At 48.6% G+C, this 17,345-nt stretch overlaps 5 non-coding genes across 5 annotated transcripts; all 5 read left to right on the top strand.

Annotated features, from left to right (window-relative positions):
• Window positions 1–140, top strand: LOC141168171 (U4 spliceosomal RNA). Its single transcript, XR_012251920.1, has one exon. It is a non-coding gene; the product is annotated as a U4 spliceosomal RNA (small nuclear RNA).
• A 2,945-nt stretch (window positions 141–3,085) lies between these two features.
• On the top strand, window positions 3,086–3,225 carry LOC141168309 (U4 spliceosomal RNA). Its single transcript, XR_012252050.1, has one exon. It is a non-coding gene; the product is annotated as a U4 spliceosomal RNA (small nuclear RNA).
• A 1,954-nt stretch (window positions 3,226–5,179) lies between these two features.
• On the top strand, window positions 5,180–5,319 carry LOC141168507 (U4 spliceosomal RNA). Its single transcript, XR_012252242.1, has one exon. It is a non-coding gene; the product is annotated as a U4 spliceosomal RNA (small nuclear RNA).
• Window positions 5,320–8,953: 3,634 nt separating this feature from the next.
• TRNAK-UUU (transfer RNA lysine (anticodon UUU)) lies at window positions 8,954–9,026 on the top strand. Its single transcript has one exon. It is a non-coding gene; the product is annotated as a tRNA-Lys (tRNA).
• Window positions 9,027–10,152: 1,126 nt separating this feature from the next.
• TRNAK-UUU (transfer RNA lysine (anticodon UUU)) lies at window positions 10,153–10,225 on the top strand. The gene has a single exon. It is a non-coding gene; the product is annotated as a tRNA-Lys (tRNA).
• The last annotated feature ends 7,120 nt before the right edge of the window (window positions 10,226–17,345 follow it).

Genomic DNA, 17,345 nt, shown 5'->3' with positions numbered 1-17,345 from the left:
AGCTTTGCGCAGTGGCAGTATCATAGCCCATGAGGTTTATCTGAGGCGTGATTATTGCTAGTTGAAAACTTTTCCCAATACCCCGCCATGACGGCTCGTAATACAGTCAGCATGGCAATTTTTGACAGTCTCCCAGGAGACTGAATAGGTGGTTAATAGTAGAAAAACTGTTATTCTTGTTTAGCTAGAGTAATTCTATATACAGTTGTATTGGAGCTCTGTGTTATATGTGGGGCTGAGAATTATATGTAAAGTTTAATTTCCCTCAGGCCAGGGGCGTACATAGAAATCATGGGGCCCCCAAGAAAAAAATAATAATAGTCAGATCACAGAAGAGCAGATCTCACAACCTTCCAGCCTTTACATAGCAATTTTCCTCCTGCTGAAGTCATAGATTCCTCTTTCATTGCCCCCATAAAATATCTAAACAAATGTGCCCCCCAAACACAGTATGATACCCCCATGATGAATTCATCTACACACATTATAATGACCCTACTGTACCCCACTTCAACTCCACAGGCAAAGTATGGTGATCCCCCAAACTGTGACCCCCACACAGCCCTCCATGCACTATAATGGGCCTACATACAGTATAATAGCCCGCACTAGCCCTCCAAACAGTATAATTGCTTGCATACAGTATAATAGACCCCCACATATTATAATGGCCCCACATAGCCTTCCATATAGTATAATGCGTCCCCCATAACTATCCATATAGTATAATGCACTCTCCATGGTCCTCCATAAAATATAGTGCACTCCCCATGGTCCTCCATACAATATAATGCACCCCCTATGGTACTCCATACAGTAGTATGAACCCCCATGGTCCTCCATACAGAATAATGTGCTCCCATGGTCCTCCATACAGAATAATGCACCCCATGGTCCTCCATACAGTATAATGCACCCCCATGATCCTCCATACAGTATAATGCACCCCATGGTCCTCCACACAATATAATGCGCCCACCATGACCCTCCAGACAGTATAATGCACCTGCATGGTCCTTCCCACAATATAATACACCCCACATGGTCCTCCATACAGTATAATGCACCCCCATGGTCCTCCATACAGTAGTATGCATTACCATGGTCCTCCATACAGTAGTATGCACCCCCATGATCCTCCATACAGTATAATGCACCCCCATAATCCTCCATACAATATAATGCTCTTCCGTGATCCTCCTTTCAGTAGTATGCACCTCCATACAATATAATGCACCCCCATGATCTTCCATACAGTAGTATGCACCATTAATGGTCCTCCATACAGTAGTATGCACCCCCCTGTTCCTCCATACAGTATAATGCACCCCCATGGTCCTCCATACAGCATAATGTATCCCCATGGTCCTCGATACAGCATAATGTACCCCCATAGTACACCATACAATATAATGCAACCCCATGATCCTCCATACAGTTGTATACACCCTCATGATCCTCCATACAGTTTAATGTGCCCCCATGGTCTTCCATACAATATAATGCACCCCCTTGATCCTTCATACAGTATTATGCACCTCCATGATCCTCCATACAATATAATGCACCCCCATACTGTATTATGGCCACCAGTCACTGATTAAAAAAAAAATACAGTACTCATCTGTCCTTTTTGCGCCCAATGCTCCAGTCTCCTCAGCGTGTGGTGTGAAGCGCTGGACACCTCGTCTGACGTGTCAAAGCAGTGGGCGCGATGACGTCATTACAGGGCGTCCGCTGCTCTGACACGTCAGACGCCGAGGAAGAATGATGCTGATGCTCCCTCCTCCATCATCATTTCTCACACTGGGCCCCCCTCCGGCCATCAGCGAGAGCAATGAAGATAGAGGAAGGAGCGTCAGTAGACACTTCCACCCCCATCATTCTGTGTGGGCGGCTGGGCAGCGCTGGTGCTAACAGGCAGAGGCGGGGCTCAGTGCGGTGCCTGCTGCGGTGAGGGGCCCCATAGCAGTGGTGTGGCCTGCCGCCATTGGCGTTACGCCAGTGCCTAAGGCCAAAAGAATAAGCAAAGAAATGTGGAGAATCAATTACAGAATTAATGTCTAGTCAGCTGCTTCCCTGGAGATTACTCCAAATAGAGTCATGTTATGGTTTTGGGGTGCTGTTATATGGTCATGTTATGGCGGTGTTACAGTCACTATTTGCTTTTGTGTGTTCATAGTATTGTGGTATTATTCAGTCACTATTTGCTTTTGTGTGTTCATAGTATTGTGGTATTATTCAGTCACTATTTGCTTTTGTGTGTTCATAGTATTGTGGTATTATTCAGTCACTATTTGGTATTATTGGGTGTTTATGGTACAGTCACTATTTTTTTTGTTTTTTTTTCATTATAAGCTTCTGGTAACAGCCTCCCCGACCCCCAATTCATCATAAGTCCCTGTTTAGTGTTCTCTTCCACCCCTATTTCATTGATAGCGTCCCCTCCCACCCCCAGTTCATTATGAGACCCTCTTAGTATTTTTCCCCACATCAGAATTTTCCTAATTTCTGCATAAATTTGACCTAAAACGACATCAGCTTTTCACAAGTGGATGAAGAACCAAATCAAATGAGTCCAAAACATTAAACTTTTACACTTTTTTTTAAAGAAAATAATCCAATCTCACATGTCTGTGAGTGACAAAAGTATGTGAACCTTTAAGGTTAGCAGATAATTTGAAGGTAGGATCGATAGGGAGGGTTAATATATGGCGGTATTTAATCACTATTTGTTATTATATGGTCACAGCATGACAGTATTGCCTCTCAGCTGCTCTTCTTGCGCCATCATCAGGAAGTCCCTGGTAATGCAATCCTGTAACACATAAGTGAAGGTTCCCCCAGGACGCAGGAGCAGACAGTCTGTATAGCAGGAGGTGGTGACACTATGGTCAGATGGAGGATGAACCCTCTCCCAGCCTGGGGGGCTTTTCTTTCTTCCATTACAGATTTAGGGGAGGGGTGTTATTAGCATATCCACTCCCAGAATCCTTTGCTCCCACAGCCCCCTAATGACTTTGTCTCTCCTCAGTGTAGACAGAGCCCCAGATCCGGAGGCCGCAGCTCCTCACAGATGGCCTCCAGCTTTGCGCAGTGGTAGTATCATAGCCCATGAGGTTTATCCGAGGCGTGATTATTGCTAGTTGAAAACTTTTCCCAATACCCCACCATGAGGGCTCGTAATACAGTCAGCATGGCAATTTTTGATAGTCTCCTGGGAGACTGAGTAGGTGGTTAATAGTAGAAGAAGAGTTATTGCTGTTTAGCTGGAATAAATCTATATACAGTTGTGTTGGAGCCGTATGTTACATGTGTCGGGCTGAGAATCAGCAAAGAAACGTGCGGGATCAATTACAGAATTACTATCTATTCAGTACCTTCCCTGGAGATTTCTCCATATATAGTCATGTTATGGTTGTTTTTTGTTTTTATGTGGTGATGGTATGGCGGTATTACAGTCATTATTTGGTGTTACTATGTGGTGATGGTATGGCGGTATTCAGCCACTATTTGGTGTTATTATGTGGTGATGGTATGGCGGTATTCAGTCACTATTTGGTGTTATTATGTGGTGATGGTATGGCGGTATTCAGCCACTATTTGGTGTTATTTTGTGGTGATGGTATGGCGGTATTCAGCCACTATTTGGTGTTATTATGTGGTGATGGTATGGTGGTATTCAGTCACTATTTGGTGTTATTATGTGGTGATGGTATGGCGGTATTCAGCCACTATTTGGTGTTATTTTGTGGTGATGGTATGGCGGTATTCAGCCACTATTTGGTGTTATTATGTGGTGATGGTATGGCGGTATTCAGCCACCATTTAGTGTTACTATGTGGCGATGGTATGGCTATATTCAGCCACTATTTGGTGTTATTATGTGGTGATGGTATGGCGGTATTCAGTCACTATCTCGTGTTATTATGTGGTGATGATATGGCGGTATTTAGTCACTATTTGGTGTTAGTATGTGGTGATGGTATGGCGGTATTCAATCACTATTTGGTGATATTATGTGGGGATGGTATGGCGGTATTCAGTCACTATTTGCTGTTATTATGTGGTGATGGTATGGCGGTATTCAGTTATTATTTGGTGTTATTACGTGGTGATGGTATGGCGGTATTCAGTCAATATTTGCTGTTATTTTGTATTGATGGTATGGCGCTATTCAGTCACTATTTGGTTATGTGGTGATGGTATGGCGGTATTCAGCCACTATTTGGTGTTATGTGGTGATGGTATGGCTGTATTCAGCCACTATTTGGTGTTATGTGGTGATGGTATGGCGGTATTCAGCCACTATTTGGTGTTATTATGTGGTGATGGTATGGCGGTATTCAGCCACTATTTGGTGTTATTATGTGGTGATGGTATTGCGGTATTCAGTCACTATTTGCTGTTATGTGGTGATGGTATGGCGATATTCAGTCACTATCTGGTGTTATTATGTGGTGATGTTATGGCGGTATTCAGTCACTATCTGGTGTTATTATGTGGTGATGGTATGGCGGTATTCAGCCACTATTTGGTGTTATTATGTGGTGATGGTATGGCGGTATTCAGTCACTATTTGCTGTTATGTGCTGATGGTATGGCGATATTCAGTCACTATCTGGTGTTATTATGTGGTGATGGTATGGCGATATTCAGTCACTATCTGGTGTTATGTGGTGATGGTATGGCGATATTCAGTCACTATCTGGTGTTATTATGTGGTGATGTTATGGCGGTATTCAGTCACTATCTGGTGTTATTATGTGGTGATGGTATGGCGGTATTCAGCCACTATTTGGTGTTATTATGTGGTGATGGTATGGCGGTATTCAGTCACTATTTGCTGTTATGTGGTGATGGTATGGCGGTATTCAGTCACTATTTAGTGTTATTATGTGGTGATGGTATGGCGGTATTCAGTCACTATTTAGTGTTATTATGTGGTGATGGTATGGCGGTATTCAGTTACTGAAGAGCAGTCAGGTGGAGGATGAACCCTCTCCCCTCCCCCAGCCTGGGGGGCTTTTCTTTCTTCCATTACAGACTTAGGGGAGGGGTTTATTAGCATATCCACTCCCAGAATCCTTTGCTCCCACAGCCCCCTAATGACTTTGTCTCTCCTCAGTGTAGACAGAGCCCCAGATCCGGAGGCCGCAGCTCCTCACAGATGGCCTCCAGCTTTGCGCAGTGGCAGTATCATATCCCATGAGGTTTATCCGAGGCGTGATTATTGCTAGTTGAAAACTTTTCTCAATACCCCGCCATGAGGGATCGTAATACAGTCAGCATGGCAATTTTTGACAGTCTCCCAGGAGACTGAATAATGGTGTTAGTATTAAAAGAAGTGCTTATGGGAGATAATTACGTGTATACAGTTGTATTGGAGCTGTATGTTACATGTGTCGGGCTGAGAATTATAAGTAACATTTCACTTCCCTGAGGACAAGAGAATCAGCAAAGAAACGTGCGGGATCAATTACAGGATTACTATCTAGTCAGCTGCTTCCCCGGAGATTTCTCCATATGGAGTCATGTTATATACACTGCTCCAAAAAATAAAGGGAACACTCAGATAACACATCCTAGATCTGAATGAATGAAATATTCTCATTGAATACTTTGTTCTGTAGAAAGTTGAATGTGCTGACAACAAAATCACACAAAAATCATCAATGGAAATCACATTTATTAACCAATGGAGGCCTGGATTTGGAGTCACCCCCAAAATTAAAGTGGAAAAACACACTACAGGCTGATCCAACTGTGATGTAATGTCCTTAAAACAAGTCAAACTGAGGCTCAGTATTGTGTGTGTGGCCTCCACGTGCCTGTATGACCTCCCTACAACGCCTGGGCATGCTCCTGATGAGGCTGAGTATTGTGTGTGGCCTCCATGTGCCTGTATGACCTCCCTACAATGCCTGGACATGCTCCTGATGAGGCTGAGTATTGTGTGGCCTCCACGTGCCTGTATGACCTCCCTACAACGCCTGGACATGCTCCTGATGAGGCTGAGTATTGTGTGGCCTCCACGTGCCTGTATGACCTCCCTACAACGCCTGGGCATGCTCCTGATGAGGCTCAGTATTGTGTGTGGCCTCCACGTGCCTGTATGACCTCCCTACAACGCCTGGGCATGCTTCTGATGAGGATGAGGTTGTGGATGGTCTCCTGTGGGATCTCCTCCCAGACCTGGACTAAAGCATCCGCCAACTCCTGGACAGTCTGTGGTGCAATGTGACGTTGGTGGATGGAGCGAGACATGATGTCCCAGATGTGCTCAATCGGATTCAGGTCTGGGGAATGGGCGGGCCAGTCCATAGCTTCAATGCCTTCATCTTGCTGGAACTGCTGACACACTCCAGCCACATGAGGTCTGGCATTGTCCTGCATTAGGGGGAACCCAGGGCCAACCGCATCAGCATATGGTCTCACAAGGGGTCTGAGGATCTCATCTCGGTACCTAATGGCAGTCAGGCTACCTCTGGTGTTCTGTGGCAAATGTCAAGCATCCTGCAGTGTTGGGCTGTGAAGACAACCCTCATCTGTGTACGTCGGGCCCTCATATCACCCTCACTGAGTCGGTTTCTAACCGTTTGTGCAGACACATGCACATTTGGGGCCTGATGGAGGTCATTTTGCAGGGCTCTGGCAGTGCTCCTCCTGTTCCTCCTTGCACAAAGGCAGAGGTAGCGGTCCTGCTGCTGGGTTGTTGCCCTCCTACGGCCCCCTCCACGTCTCCTGGTGTACTGGCCTGTCTCCTGTAGCGCCTCCAGCAGCTGGACACTACGCTGACAGACAAAGCAAACCTTCTTGCCACAGCTCGCATTGATGTGCCATCCTGGATGAGCTGCACTACCTGAGCAACTTCTGTGGGTTGTAGAGTCCGTCTCATGCCACCACGAGTGTGAAAGCACAACCAACATTCAAAAGTGACCAAAACATCAGCCAGAAAGCATTGTTGCTGAGATGTGGTCTGTGGTCCCCACCTGCAGAACCACTCCTTTATTGAGGGGGTCTTGATAATTGCAATAATTTCCATCTATTGTCTATTCCATTTGCACAACAGCATGTGACATTGATTGTCAATCAGTGTTGCTTCCTAAGTGGACAGTTTGATTTCACAGAAGTTTGACTTACTTGGAGTTATATTCTGTTGTTTAAGTGTTCCCTTTATTTTTTTGAGCAGTGTATTTTTTGTGTTATCATGTAGTCATGGTATGGCTAGGGTGTCGGCACCATTGAAATTGTTCCAGAAAATGAAGTATTTCTCCCAGAGCATTATTACAATTCCCCGTATTTTGTACACGTTTGTGAGTGTTGGAACAAAATATAAAAACAGAGGAAAAAAAAGGCAAATTGGACATAAGTTTACACAAAACCCCAATAATGGGCCAGACAAAATTGTTGGCGCCTTCAACTTAATATTTGGAATGTGGAATAAATATCTGCAATCAGTCGCTTCCTATAACCATCAGCTTCTTACACCTCTCAGCAGGAATCTTGGACTCTTCTTACAATCTGCACCAGGTCTCTCATATGTGAAGGGTGCCTTCTCCAAACAGTAATTTTAAGATCTCTCCACAGGTGATCAACGGGTTTTAGATCCGGACTCATTGCTGCCACTTCAGAACTCTCCAGCAATTTGTTTCCATCCATTTCTTGGTGCTTCTTGAAGTATATTTGGGGTCATTGTCCTGCTGCAAGACCTATGACCTAAAATGCAATCCCAGCTTTCTGACACTGGGCAATATATTGTGGCCCAAAATCCTTTGGTAATCCTCAGATTCCATAATACCTTGCACACAGTAAATCACTCAGTTGCAGAGGCAGCAAAACAGCCCCAAAACATCTTTGAACCTCCACCATATTTGACTCTAGGTGCTGTGTTGTTTTCTTTGTAGGTCTCATTCTGTTTTCGGTAAACAGTAGAATGATGTGCTTTACCAAAAAACTCTATCCTGTTGTCATCTGTCCATAAAACCCTTTCCCAGAAGGATTTTGGCTTACTCACTTACAATTTGGCAAACTTCGGTCTAGCTTTTTTATGTCTTTGTGTCAGCAGGGGGGGTCCTCCTGGATCTCCCACCATAGCGTTTCATTTCATTCAAATGTCGGTGGATAGTTCGTGCTGACACTGATGCACCCTCAGGTTGCAGGACAGCTTGAATTTGGGGCTACTTTTCCTCAGACTATCCTGCGTTGCAACCTTTCAACAATTTTTCTCTGCCGTACACGTCCAGGGAGATTAGCTGCAGTGCTATAGGTTGTAAACTTCTTGATTATGTTGTGCACCGTGGACAAAGTAACATCAAGATCTCTGAAGATGGACTTGTAACCTTGAAATTGTTGATATTTTTCAACAATTTTCGTCCTCAAGTCCTCAGACAGTTCTCGTCTCCTCTTTCTGTTCTCCATGGTTAGTATGGCACACACAGATATACAATGTAAAGATTGAGTCAACGTCATCTCTTTTTTTTTTTCATCTGGTTTCAGGTGTGATTTTCATATTGCCCACGCCTTTAACTTGCCACAGGTGACTTTGTCCAGTCCCTGATATCATCCTCTCCCACCGCCCAAGTCATTATAAGTCCCTGATGATGTCCTCTCCCCAATTCAAACGTTATGTCTTATGGGATTATCTCTGCATTGCTGGACAAGTCTGGAATACAGAAGTGATTTTTTTTTTCCAGAACGTGGAAACCAATGGACAGTATGAATAGTTGGAAGTAGTGATAGTGTGTAACCCGAAAAGAGGAGCAGATGGCCGATAATTCAGGAGAAAGTCCTTGTGTCAGAATGTGTGCACAGGTGGTAATACTGTGTAACTGGAAAGAAAAGCAGATAGCTGTAGGAGAAAGTGTGTGTGTGACACTACGTAACCAGAAAGGAGGAGCAGACGGCCGACAGCTGCAGCAGAAAATCATTGTGTCAGTGATCATGTACTGAATCCTGGATAGCTCAGTCGGTAGAGCATCAGACTTTTAATCTGAGGGTCCAGGGTTCAAGTCCCTGTTTGGGCGGAAGCTTTTAACAAAGAGTAAAACAATAAATGTTATTTCATGAGGATATAAATGAGACCTAGAGAAGGACAAATGATGGAGACTATTCAGGAAAAATCATGGTTACCATAATTCTTTTGATTTTGGACAGTCTTGGGTGGTGACCATGTTCTCCTTAGCTGCTCTCTTGTCGCCAACAACAGGCGATCACTGATAATGTAATGTACTAGAACATAAGTGAGGGCTCGTTACATATTCCACGTAGTAGGAACTTGTAGACAGTCAGTATAGAGGGACTATATGAAGGTATTCAGACCCTATTTGGTGTTATTATATGGTCTTGGTATGGAAGTAATCAGTCACTATTTGACAATATAACGTGGTCACCGGATGGCAGTTTTAGGTGAGTATTGGTTTAATCATGTGTTCCAGGTATAACCGTAATCAAAATTAAAAGCAAAACCACAGTAAGAGGAATTAGAATCAATTCATTTTGGGGGAAATTTACAATTATGTGTTTATAGTATGGTGGTTTTCAGTCACTATTTTTAGTTCTTATCACTATAAGTCCCTGCCTATCCCTGAAATCATTATAAGCCTCTGATAGCAGCCTCTCCCACCCACAATTCATTACAGCTCCCTGTATAGTGTCCTCTTCCACCCCTATTTCATAATATATCCCTGATAGTGTCCACTCCCAGACCCCAATCCGTTATGAGTCCGTTTGGGTATCCTCCCCAACGTCAATTCATTATAAGTCCCTGTATAGCATCTTCTCTAACCAACTAATTCATTAAAAGTCCATGATGACGTCCTCCTCCTTTTTCTCCCAATTCAATATAAGTCCCTGATAGCGTCCGTCCTCACTCTCCAGTTTATTATAAGTCCCTGATATCATCCTCCCCTACCCCCAAGTCATTATAAGTCCCTGATGGCGTCCTCCCTCCAATTCAATCGTTAAGTCTTATGGGATCATCTCTGCATTGCTGGACAGGTCTCAATACTGAAGAGACGGTTCCCTTCCAGGACGTAGAAACCAATGGACAGAACGTATAGTGGTGAGTGGTGATAGTCTGTAACCAGAAAGGAGGAGCAGACGGCCGACAGCTGCAGCAGAAAATCATTGTGTCAGTGATTATGTACAGAAGCCTGGATAGCTCAGTCGGTAGAGCATCAGACTTTTAATCTGAGGGTCCAGGGTTCGAGTCTCTGTTCGGGCGGAAGCTTTTAACAAAGAGGAAAACAATAAATGTTATTTCATGAGGATATAAATGAGACCTAGAGAAGGACAAATGATGGAGACTATTCAGGAAAAAATCATGGTTACCATAATTCTTTTGATTTTGGATAGTCTTGGGTGGTGACCATGTTCTCCTTAGCTGCTCTCTTGTCGCCAACAACAGGCGATCACTGATAATGTAATGTACTAGAACATAAGTGAGGGCTCGTTACATATTCCACGTAGTAGGAACTTGTAGACAGTCAGTATAGAGGGACTATATGAAGGTATTCAGACCCTATTTGGTGTTATTATATGGTCTTGGTATGGAAGTAATCAGTCACTATTTGACAATATAATGTGGTCACCGGATGGCAGTTTTAGGTGAGTATTGGTTTAATTACGTGTTCCTGGTATAACCGTAATCAAAATTAAAAGCAAAACCACAGTAAGAGGAATTAGAATCAATTCATTTTGGGGGAAATTTACAATTATGTGTTTATAGTATGGTGGTTTTCAGTCACTATTTTTAGTTCTTATCACTATAAGTCCCTGCCTATCCCTGAAATCATTATAAGCCTCTGATAGCAGCCTCTCCCACCCACAATTCATTACAGCTCCCTGTATAGTGTCCTCTTCCACCCCTAGTTCATAATATATCCCTGATAGTGTCCACTCCCAGACCCCAATCCGTTATGAGTCCGTTTGGGTATCCTCCCCAACGTCAATTCATTATAAGTCCCTGTATAGCATCTTCTCTAACCAACTAATTCATTAAAAGTCCATGATGACGTCCTCCTCCTTTTTCTCCCAATTCAATATAAGTCCCTGATAGTGACGCGCCCCCTGGGCCGTGTGGGGAACCCAGAACTGGGCCTTTTAGTGGATGCTGGGGGTTATTGTTGACGCGCCCCCTGGGCCAGTGTTGTTGGGGATACCCGGAGCCGGATCAGATGGGGGTTGTAGTCTCCGAGTGGCTGTGACCCGGTCCGTGCCCAGGGTGTCAAGCTCAGTGTGTGGCAGTCCTTATGATGTTACTAGATGTTCTTTTGTGTCGACTACGCCACCAGTTGATTTGCGGTCAATACGGCCGCCGCTGCAGCAGGGTCCACTGAGGCTGATGATGTGAGTGCAGCTTAGGTAGTATAACCCCAACGGGAGGGGTATAGCCTCAGGGGGTCAGCCGTGGAGGATGGTGGTTGTGAAGGTGCAGCAAGGAGACTCAGAGGCATAAAATGCAGTTCCAGGGTTTTACTTACTGGTGTTGCTCGGGTCACTGTGTACAGCAGTGACCACCCAAGCCGTGCTGCGTCCACCAGGTCCTGGACTCGGTCAACTCCCAGGCAACTCCGGAGTGTGGTCCTGAGCTCCTTTCTGTCTCTCCCTTCTTCTGGTCGTTCCCACCAGGGATCCACCTAAGTCCGGCTCCCTCGGGCCTCTTGTTGGTCAAGCCTCCTCTGGGCTCCCTGACCCTATTCTTGGTCTGCCTTCCAGGTGGATTTAGTGGGTGATCGTGGCAGATCCTGCCCACGACCTCCGGTTCCTGGCTAAGGTGTGCTGTAGCCTCTGCCAGCTTGGGATCCGGTACCCTGTTGCCGACCCTTCACCCTATTAGCTCTCTTATGGGCTCTTGGGGTCCCCTCTGCGCCTCTGGGTCTCTCTCTCTTCTCCTCTGCTCTGCTTCTCAGGTTACACTCTGACAGACTGACTGACTGACGTCTCACAGACTGACCCTGATCTAAGATGGTTCCCACCTTATATACTCCCTCTATGTGTGAGCTCAGGTGACCAGCACCCAATGAGCTCCTAGCTTTACCCAGGCTGCTCCCCCTATCTGCCCCTACACTACTGGGATGTTCCACCCCCCCTCCCACTCCAGCCAGGAACAGACACTGTCGTACCTGCACATTTCTCTAGTGGGAGTACCATCGGTCTGTTCCCCGGAAATGGGATGTGTGTAGTGCATGCAGCCTACTAGCTCAGTTCCACACTCCATCCTTACCCGGGAGTGGAATATCACACCTCTGGGTTGAGGTGCAATACCCCTGTAGCAGCCGAATCCTCAGGGTGCTACATTCCCCCCTGGTAAATCACAGCACGTCCTCGGGCTGTAAAATATAAACATCCAAAACATACATTTTTTTTTTTCATAAACATAAACATATAAAACATATAAAACATCATATACATCATCAGCAGCAATAAACTCTTCATATAAAAACTTTTCATAAATAACATTCTTGTTTCTGGTTCCTCCGGTCACGGTGCAACTTGTGACCGGGTAAAGTGCTACAGTCTCTTGAAGAAAACAGTTTCCTATAAAACCAGTAGGGGGCGCTTTAGGAAGCGCAACTATATACAAGGGGATATGGCCGCTCTCAGTCCTCGGCCAGGTATTAGGAATTAGGGACACACGGGCATCAGTTCAATTGGCTGGTCCCAACGGGGACTATATTTTAACTAGAACAGTTCTTATACCCTGACGGGTAACTATGTACAGTCTCTCTCTACCGTACTTCAACGACGGCGTCCTCCTGCTCTTTCTTGTTGGTTGGTTTCAGTTTCAGACCCGTCCGGGTCCTCTTGCTCCTCCTCACACCGCAGCTCCTCCTCCGTCAGGCGATGCACATGGAGGGCGTAGGGTCCTTTGGCACACTTGTGCCGGGTGAAGGTGACCTCGTCCCCTACATACAGGTCACGACCTCTGTGTCCCTCCGGCAGATGGCTTTCTACGTCTCTGCGGGTCACAAAGACGTCGCCGGGGGTATGATGGTCTCTAATGAAGCCACACCCATGCTGCATGTTGAATTTTATCACAGTCCCGGTGGAAGGGGGACCATGAGCTGCACGGGGATTCCTCCTGGTCCGGCTCTTCTGCTCCGCGCTCCTTATCTGCATCTGCTGTTCCCGGACCCGCCTCTCTCTCCGCTCCCTCTCGAAGACCTCGAGCTGCTGGCGGCAGCACTCTGCACGCTCCGCTGCGGCCGCCCGAGTCTCCTGAGTGAACCCCATGAGGTCTTCTCCAGTGGGGTCCCACTCGAACTGGATCTCCTCCAGTGGGGGCGAGGTCCTCTTTACGGGCTTCGGAGCCGGAATCAGGGGTTCGCACATGGGCCTTGCTCTCTGGAGTTCCAGCTGAATATACTCCTGGGGCCATACAAAGGGCTGCCCATCCGGGCACGTATGCTGGGCAAATAGATTTTCACCCAGGTGCGGCACTGTAGATGTTGAGGGCGCGTTGATGGTAGCGGCGCCCGGGTCGACCAGGCCTTGCGACCAGGCTTGGGGCACCCTAAAGGCAAAGGGCACCGTAAGAACGGCGGCGCCCTGGGTTTTCTCGGCCCTGCGACCAGGCCGGTGGCTCCGCGGAGGTAGGGGGCGCTGTTGGTATTGCGGCGCCCGGAGGTACTAGGCCTTGCGACCAGGCCGGTGGTATTTCCTGCTTTGCCACGCTCGAGGTCGAGGCGTGTGACGTCACAGGGGTTGCGGCCGCGGTTTCCGGTTGAGGCCTAGTCGGCGGCGGTGACGATGCAGCGACGGGCACGGCAGGGGGAATTTCGGGCTCTGCGACGGGGAGCTGGGGCAGGCACGCGGTTTCCCGGTTCGGGGTAGAGACGTCCCCTTTACCTGCCTCCGTCCGTTCAGCTCCCTTCTCGGCGCCGTCTCCTGCCTTCATTCCTCCTGCGCCATCCTCAGAGGCGGTCTGTCTCCTCGTCTCAGGCGGCGTGCTCCGCTGACGGGTTCCGGTCTGCTGGGCCATCTCTCGGCTCCACTCCGCCAACGTCTCCCGCTGCACCCGGGTCATCCTCCGTGCGAGGCCCTCCAGCGCAGTCTGTGCACATTCCCGGTCTCGGGGGAGCTGTGCCAGGACCTCCACTAGGCCTAGTGGGGTTGTGGCTTGTAGCAGGCTCCTGACCACTGGGTCGGTGCTGCCTGACTCTCTCTCCATCTCCGGGTAGGCTCTCTCTGGACTCCTCTCCAGACTTCTTGTCTCCGGGTGCGCTCTCTCCAGACTCCTCCAGGCTGCACCCATCTTCGTTCTCTTGTTCTGTCTACGCCCATCCCGAGGGCGGTCCTGGGGCAACTTTGTGATTGCCAGTTCCAGGGGCAGTTCTCTCACGCTGATGGACATATCAATCATCACAGTCTCTGCTGGTGGGGGCGGTTTCCACTTTTGGCGTCATTCTTCGACCTGGCCCACGATGGGAGGTGGCCTTTTGCCACCCTCTGGCACGCCCATAATGGCGTCCGCTCTTCCAAGGCGGGAAATCTTCGGAAATGGCGGGAATCGTCTCCCAGTGGCGGGAAACTCCATGGATGGCGGGAAAAAGCTGCAAATGGCGGACAACCGGCGGGAAACGACCTGTGATGGGGTCCGTTGGCGGGGACCCTCCGGAACCGGCAGGAGACTTGTTTTTGAGGTAACGGTGAACTTTTCTTCAGGCACGCAGTACCCGGTTGTTGCGGGCACGTTATCCTGCCGACTACGCCAAAGTTGACGCGCCCCCTGGGCCAGTGTTGTTGGGGATACCCGGAGCCGGATCAGATGGGGGTTGTAGTCTCCGAGTGGCTGTGACCCGGTCCGTGCCCAGGGTGTCAAGCTCAGTGTGTGGCAGTCCTTATGATGTTACTAGATGTTCTTTTGTGTCGACTACGCCACCCGTTGATTTGCGGTCAATACGGCCGCCGCTGCAGCAGGGTCCACTGAGGCTGATCATGTGAGTGCAGCTTAGGTAGTATAACCCCCAACGGGAGGGGTATAGCCTCAGGGGGTCAGCCGTGGAGGATGGTGGTTGTGAAGATGCAGCAAGGAGACTCAGAGGCATAAAATGCAGTTCCAGGGTTTTACTTACTGGTGTTGCTCGGGTCACTGTGTACAGCAGTGACCACCCAAGCCGTGCTGCGTCCACCAGGTCCTGGACTCGGTCAACTCCCAGGCAACTCCGGAGTGTGGTCCTGAGCTCCTTTCTGTCTCTCCCTTCTTCTGGCCGTTCCCACCAGGGATCCACCTAAGTCCGGCTCCCTCGGGCCTCTTGTTGGTCAAGCCTCCTCTGGGCTCCCTGACCCTATTCTTGGTCTGCCTTCCGGGTGGATTTAGTGGGTGATCGTGGCAGATCCTGCCCACGACCTCCGGTTCCTGGCTAAGGTGTGCTGTAGCCTCTGCCAGCTTGGGATCCGGTACCCTGTTGCCGACCCTTCACCCTATTAGCTCTCTTATGGGCTCTTGGGGTCCCCTCTGCGCCTCTGGGTCTCTCTCTCTTCTCCTCTGCTCTGCTTCTCAGGTTACACTCTGACAGACTGACTGACTGACGTCTCACAGACTGACCCTGATCTAAGATGGTTCCCACCTTATATACTCCCTCTATGTGTGAGCTCAGGTGACCAGCACCCAATGAGCTCCTAGCTTTACCCAGGCTGCTCCCCCTATCTGCCCCTACACTACTGGGATGTTCCACCCCCCCTCCCACTCCAGCCAGGAACAGACACTGTCGTACCTGCACATTTCTCTAGTGGGAGTACCATCGGTCTGTTCCCCGGAAATGGGATGTGTGTAGTGCATGCAGCCTACTAGCTCAGTTCCACACTCCATCCTTACCCGGGAGTGGAATATCACACCTCTGGGTTGAGGTGCAATACCCCTGTAGCAGCCGAATCCTCAGGGTGCTACATAGTCACCGTGGCGGTGACCCAGTCCCGTGGCTCAGAGTGGTCAAACCAGTGGCAGTCTATTTATGTGGTTTTTATGATTATTAAATGTCCGACTACGCCACCTGTGGATTGCGGTTAGGAGGAACCGCCGCTGCTGGGCAGGCTGCTGAGGCTGATGAGGTGTGCAGCTAGATGGTGTGACTCCCCACAGGAAGAGTATTGCCTCAGGGCAGCGTGAGTGGATGATGAGAGTTGTGGTGCAAGGGCGCAGCAGAAACTACTCAGAGTCTTTGCAGTGCAGTCCAGGGTTTTTACTCATAGTTGTTAATCCAGATTATTACGGCCGGTCATAATCTCCCGCGTCGTACTGTGTTCGCCAAGTGAGGGGCTCGGCCGACTCCCAGATATCTTTGGAGTACTTATCAGGACCCCCTTCATGTGTCCTTTCTCTGGCTCTTCGTGCCTCACACCTTACACCGCTTCTGTCCAGCTGCCTCGGGTCTTGGCGGGCGACGTGTGTTCCGTTCCCTGGACCCTATGTGGTCCCTTCCTAGCGTGGACTGTGAGGGGCTGTGACACATGCAATGCCACAGCCTCCGGTGACTAGCTGAGCGTGGTTTCTGCCTCCACTAGTTAAGGGAACCGGTTCCCTGTCTTGGCCTGACCCCCCTACCTCCAGGTAGCGGCGGGCGTACGGCCGGCTTGCTGCATGGCCCGTACCTCTGGGATCCCTTCACTCCTTCTCCTGGAGCCTTTCCTGCTCCCTCTCCTCTCTGCTCTTTCTCTTCTCAGTCTTGGGCCTCTCAGGCTAGGCTCGCCTCCTGGAGCAGAGCTCCACAGAGCCCTGCTCTTTCACTTCTCCCCTCTGACTGAACACACTTCCTAAGATGGCTCCCCTCTTTATACTCCTACTCAGTGCACCCAAGATCTGCACTCTCCATCCACACACCACTGGGTTCCCCCTTTCCTAGGTGACCCCTCCCCACTCCTGCCAGGGATCAGGGACAATTGTGCTCTCCCGTGGGAGCATTGTCGCCCTGTTCCCCGGAAATGTGGTGTAATGCATGCAGGTGTCAGGGTCCTGAGCCATACTCCATCCTTACCTGAGAGTGAGATATCGCACATCTGGGTGAGATGCAATACCTCTGTAGCGACCGAACCCTCTGGGTGCTACACTAGCGTCCGTCCTCACTCTCCAGTTTATTATAAGTCCCTGATATCATCCTGTCCCATCCACAAGTCATTACAAGTCCCTGATGACGTCCTCTCCCCAATTCAATCGTTGCCTCTTATGGGATCATCTCTGCATTGCTGGACAGGTCTGGAATACAGAAGAGACGGTTCCCTTCCAGGACGTAGAAACCAATGGACAGAACGTATAGTGGTGAGTGGTGATAGTCTGTAACAAGAAAGGAGGAGCAGACGGCCGACAATACAGGAGAAAGTCATTGTGTCAGTGATCATGTACAGAA

This window comes from Phyllobates terribilis, unplaced genomic scaffold, assembly GCF_046119375.1.
Source record: "Phyllobates terribilis strain yellow unplaced genomic scaffold, ASM4611937v1 Scaffold_11__3_contigs__length_659146591, whole genome shotgun sequence".
In the NCBI taxonomy this organism is placed as follows: Eukaryota; Metazoa; Chordata; class Amphibia; order Anura; family Dendrobatidae; genus Phyllobates; species Phyllobates terribilis.
This window is presented reverse-complemented; position numbering and strand designations above follow the sequence as displayed.